This window comes from Podarcis raffonei, chromosome 12, assembly GCF_027172205.1.
Source record: "Podarcis raffonei isolate rPodRaf1 chromosome 12, rPodRaf1.pri, whole genome shotgun sequence".
Taxonomy (NCBI): Eukaryota; Metazoa; Chordata; class Lepidosauria; order Squamata; family Lacertidae; genus Podarcis; species Podarcis raffonei.
In genome coordinates, this window is record NC_070613.1 from 34,353,161 (window position 1) to 34,359,160 (window position 6,000).

The window sequence follows — 6,000 nt, forward strand, 5'->3', positions numbered from 1 at the left end:
TGGACTAGATGATCCCCTCAGGCTCCCTTCCAACTCTACAATTCTATGACAGTATAAAGCCTATTAGGCTGCAGTCTAAAGTCCATTCCAGCCCCTGACAAGTCCCCAACCCTCAGCTATGTAAACCCTGAACATTGTGCTGTGAAAAGATGCCTAATAATAATAGTAGTAGTAGTAGTAGTAGTAGTAGTAGTAGTAGTAGTAGAAACCCACCCCTACCACTTCCAATCCTGGCCTAAGGAAGCCAGCTGCAGGGTCTAGGATGTGGTGGGGACTCTAGCATAGGATCTCACGACTGCAGGACGGTCTGTGAAATGCTGCCTGAATTCAAGATTCTCTTTGAATCTGAGAGAATGGCATTCAAATCTTAATTCCGCCATGGCAGAGTACTCTCTCTCCCAGCCTCAGTTCCACAGCTGTGAAATGAGAATACTAATAACCTCTTTTAAAATGGTGATGAATATGCTAAGGGTGATAATCTGTAATTTAAAATGGAAAATTCAGCAATAACAAATAACCAGGTGGCTTTTCATCAGGACTGAACCCTTTAACTGATTCATTGGTTAGATTAATTGATTTCTTTTAACTGTTGTTTGACCAAAAAAAGGTGATTAATAAGGCAACGGGCTTACTTTTCTTTCTTTCTTTTAACTATTATTTTCAACACAAGCACTTATAAACATTGCAGATGAGAAGCACCAGATGGAATTCACCCTATTCTTTCTCGCAGAAGGAAATGTCTCTTCTGGTGATGTGCTGAAATATTTTTTGTCATTTATCTCCTTGGCCATCCTCTGCCAAGAAAATAAATTGCATTTGAAAATGCTCAAAGTACAAGTAAAATTATGGAGAAATTCTCATGGGGGGGATGTGGGTGGTTTTGCTTTTGATGTGTTTTTACTTAGGGTGTTTATTTGTCCTTTTTGCCTTCTATCAAGAATCTCTCCAGTGGTCTGTACTATGCAAGTTTCCAAGGCACCTGTGCTTCCTGAAAACCCAAGGACACTGTCTACTGTGGCCCTCACAGCTGTTCGCTGTTATTTTACAAGGCGCAATATTTTTAATTTTAGAATAATCAGTTGAATTTTTTAAATAAAAAATTGTAGAAGAACCTATTTGAAACAAAACCAGCAAGTGTACTGATGATCTCATCATAGCTGTCAACGTTTCCCGTTTTTAAAGGGAAATTCCCTTATTCCAAATAGGATTCCTCACAAGAAAAGGGAAAAGTTGACAGCTATGGATCTCACACATTTGGTAGTCAGTTTTCCATGCTTAAGTTATAACCCTGGGGGAAGACATGGGTAATTCCTCCCATGGGACTTTTTCAGATGAGGACGAGATGGTTGGATAGTGTTCTCGAAGCTGCCAGCATGAGTTTGGCCAAACTGTGGGAGGCAGTGGAAGACAGAAGTGCCTGGTGTGCTCTGGTCCATGGGGACACGAAGAGTCGGACACAACTAAACGACTAAACAACAACAATCCTGGACAGCCAGGCAGAGCACCTCAGAGCACCGGAGAAAGGTTTAATGGAAAGAAAACCATGCATGCCACCCTCAGCCACCTTGCCATGATAAGTAAGTTCATTTCTGCACCCACCAAAATTCTAAAGAAAGTCTAAAGCACCCTGCGAATGAAGCAGAAAAACACCAGCATTTTTCACAGTAGGGGGGGGGGAACTTTCAAGAAATTGTAGGACAGCATTAGAGATGAGGGCTTCAATAGCACATTCAAGAACCATTGAGTTCTGTGCTGGGTTGTTTCCATTAATATCATATATTTTAAGTTTGGTGCTTATTGAACATCAGAAACATATTAATGAGAACATAACCGCCATTTCCCAGCTCTAAGCAATAGATTTCCATAGAGAATTATCAGGCCAATTCAGCACTTCCAGGTTCCTTGAACGCTCTCATTGTTAACTGTTTCTCAGTTATTCTGTGTAATGAAAACCTCAAGTATTTGTACACTCACCCTGCTTCAGAGATGTTGTGAATTTTGTAAATTAGAAAATCAGTGTCAAGTTGCCCTTGAAAGTTTGCATATATCAAAAGTTGTCTCCCTTTGTTTGTCTGATGCTGTCTTTTCTTTCCAGATCTGAATAAATACATAAAACGGCTCAGTATCTTAAAAGGAAAAACTATTCTTTGCTGTAGCACCTCCGTCAAAACATCCTATGAATATTATAGAGTCTGAATTTTTCACATGATCACAACTAAATTTCAAGTAGCAATTTCTTTATTATAATGACGGCGATGTGATATACTTTGAGACCCAAGCGACCCTGTTATGTGACAAGGTTATTCAAATGGAGCATAGCCAGGAAGTTATTGCTCAGCTCTTGCAAAGGCATCAGCCGAGGGAGCAGCAATAAAATAAATAAATAAATAAATGAACAACAAACATTGCCACAGCAGTGTTTTGTGGAGTTTGCCATCTGGGTACTTCAACAATCAATCAGCCCTCTTATGAGACTCCAGCTGTTTACTCCATCCCTTCATGAAGGGGAAAGAGAAAAGAGATAGAAAAACACACACACACACTGAAACATGGGGAGAAACTAGAACATCACTTCTGACATTCAATTAGATTGCTGTGACTTTGAGATGATTTTTAGGTACTGGGAGATGAATCCATTGGAACTGATGTAGAATTTGACTGAGGTGGAATTCTGTGTTGATCTGGGGTTATATAGCCTCATCAAATTTAGGATGAATTTTTCAGAAGACTTACTGGCATTTATGGTTCTGGGGCATAAATGAGGATGTTCAAATGATAAACAGGGCAAAGTTTCTGAAACTTTAATAGCTGTGTAGAAGAGGGAGTTTCAACAGGCGTAACTTGTGATCAAGTGGAACTGATGACAAGTTACACCTGTTAGAACTGCTGGAACAGTGGAAGCTATGCAGGCAATACCACCAGCAACGTTCCAATGGTTTGACCCCCAAAGGAACACCCCTCCATTGTCTCCCGAGACAGACTAAGGCCAACAGATGTTATGTATTTTTGTGTTTTCATATTGTTTACCACTCTGTGATCCTCGGATGAAGAGCAGTATAGAAATTTAATAACTTATTACAGTTTTTGAGTGTCTCGGAAGCCAAACATTTCAGTTCTTGAAAGTCGAAAACCTTGAAGTAAATGCTTCCATTTTTTAACTTCCAAGGCAGCTTCCTGTTTGAGTTTTCCATATGGTTTGAGGCTTCCATATTGAATTTTCAGTTTTGAATGTTTTGGAAGTTCAACGGTCTTCCGGAACTTATTACATTTGAAAACCGATTATTATTATTATTATTATTATTATTATTATTATTATTATTATTAACAACAACAACAACAAGAACAATATGATAGACGAGTCATGTTATGATAGTATCTTTTTTTTTTTTTATCGGCTCCAGCAGCCCTAGAAGCAGTCAGTCATTCAAGTTACTCAGAACTATTTTTGAAGATGGATGGCTGGTATTTTGGCTGGTCACTGTAAGTAAATTTTGGCCTAATCCTAACAGTATAGCATTTCAGACCGATGTAACACTAGACAATGGGTGGCAGGTACTTACAGACTGTTGCAATTATCAAAAAATGCACCTTGCTGTTTTAATTATAGTTAACAATAGGAGTGTCAACATCTTTTCACAACAGTGGAGCTGTACACTTGTTCAGTTATTCACATGCGATGCTCAACGAATCAACAGTCTCAACTGTTGATGCTCAACAATAAATTTGTAGAGACAGTTCATATTGTACCTGTATTCGGTATAATGCACGAACAAGCCTAGTATCTCTGGTGCCAGGAGAAAGCAGAGCAAGAACTGTAGTATATACTTCATCACTGGTGGAATCTTTTAAATATTAACTTCCAGATGTAATTTAATAAATACAAACTGGCAACACCTAATAAAAATAATTAAAACAAGGCAGATTTCCATTTGCTAGTGAATCTTAGAAATGCTTTAATTGAGTGAGAGGAAAATGTAATTAACATGCTAATTGCCAGCACACTAAAGGCTGCTGAAAGTGGCTATAAAAGTCCTTGAGAACAGTTTGTTTGCCTTCACTCTTAAGCAGGCTAGACAGCACCCCCCAGTCCTGTTTATGTTATTAATTTGCTTAGCAAACTTCTCCGCTTTCATTCTGGCTAGTTAGTGCACACACAAGGAGTGAGAGCTCTTGTCAAGGGTGTTATTTGCTCTGGCTCGAGCAGATGAGCAGATCCAATCAGACTGAAATGTGAGGGGTTTCTCTCCCCCCCACCCTCCAGTCACATAATAGACCCTTGGCTTATCAAAGGCTCTTATCTGATTTGGGGGGGGGGATTCAAAGGTAAACTTCAGAGCTCATGGAATTAAAAGACAAATGAGATGTCATAATTATCAAAGTGGCTAATTTAGAAAATTAAGCCATTCACATAGGTGACATAATTGCTTGTCACAATCACTCTTTTTCTCGTTAGCCTTCTTCCCGTCAGCACCAACAAGCACGGAAACATTCTTTAGCACCGAGAAGCAAGCTACAGGCTGCCGTCAAATGAATGAATGTGCTGGATTTCATGGATTTAATAAAATATTCTACTTTTGCATAGGACTGGGGTTGTTTTCTGATCACTATTATTTTTTAATAATGACCTTAAACCAGCAGCATTCAGCATATTGCTGTTGGACAAAATATTGTTAGGTTAAATGTGTGGTTCCAACAAACTGAAGCCTTGCACCTCATACAGAAGCCCTCTGAGTCTATGTCCAGGAAGGTCTACTGGCCAAGCTGGATGGGTGAGGTTAGTCCAGGGCCTAAGAATACTAAACTGTGCCCAGGCAAAAGCCAGAACATGAAATTCAGCAGCTCACCATATGAGGCAAATGCACACAAGCCCAGAAGCTCCCACATCAAGTCCCAGCATTTCCTTCTGCCTCATTTTTTCTGTTTGACATTACTTTATATTTATAGTCTTATGTTTCTGTGGATCAAACACTCAGCCTGCAATCCTCCACACTCTTCTTCAGAAAAATCCCTTTGAGGTCACCAGGACTTATATCTGTTTAGTATATGCTTGAAAGAATATTGCCACAGCCTCTGTAATGATCAGATCTAGAGAGATTAAATTCTGAGTTACAGATAGTGTTTTCAGTACAAACAGATTTTTTTAAAACAACAACAACTTGTGGTTCTATTTTGGTCAATTTAAATAGTATTGTATGCGAGAAAGCTGTTAGTATGTGCTGTATCTAGACTATAACATTCTTTATGAGTCAGCAAGTACAAAAATTATTAAGGTCAATTTCCAAGAAAGGAAATGAGTCTGTATTGCTATGCGAGTTTCAAGGCATGACATTGTAAATGGGCAAGGTTAAACATTTTGGATTAAAAACATGACTGTGAGATTGATTAAGGTCTTACAGTCCTGTAAAGTTGGTGGAACCCAGCTGACATGACTTATAGTTTGCTGAATCCGGAGAGATTACATTGATGTCATTCATTTGAAGAGATAGTTCATCCTGAATGCATACACTGAAGCTGTCATCTGTATGTTTCACAAATATTCATGTGACTAACATGTTTTGATTAGAGTAACACCAGGCCACAGCATTCAGTAGGTCATATGTCTAAAGAGTTATTATGCGAAGTCAAAACCTGCCAGGGGTGGGGAATCCACCAACAATATTGAATCTAATAACACCATCGAAAACAGGAGTTCCAGAACATTTATGTTGGTATTTTATTTCACACCTCATAATGTCTGTGATTAGGTTAACCTTTAATAATATAAAACACCCAGCTAACATTCAACACTAATATTACACACTATCCTGCCTTAGTATGAATTTTTCATTCCCTGATTGACAAAAAAGGTGGAGGGCTCAAGGTGCATTGGCATTTCAGAATAAATATGATTTCTATAGCATAACTGGATTATCTTCTTTGTTTGGCACTGAACTGGTGATTCTCACTTGTTTTTGTGTTTGTGTGTTTTGTTGTTGTTGTTTAGTCGTTTAGACGTGTCCA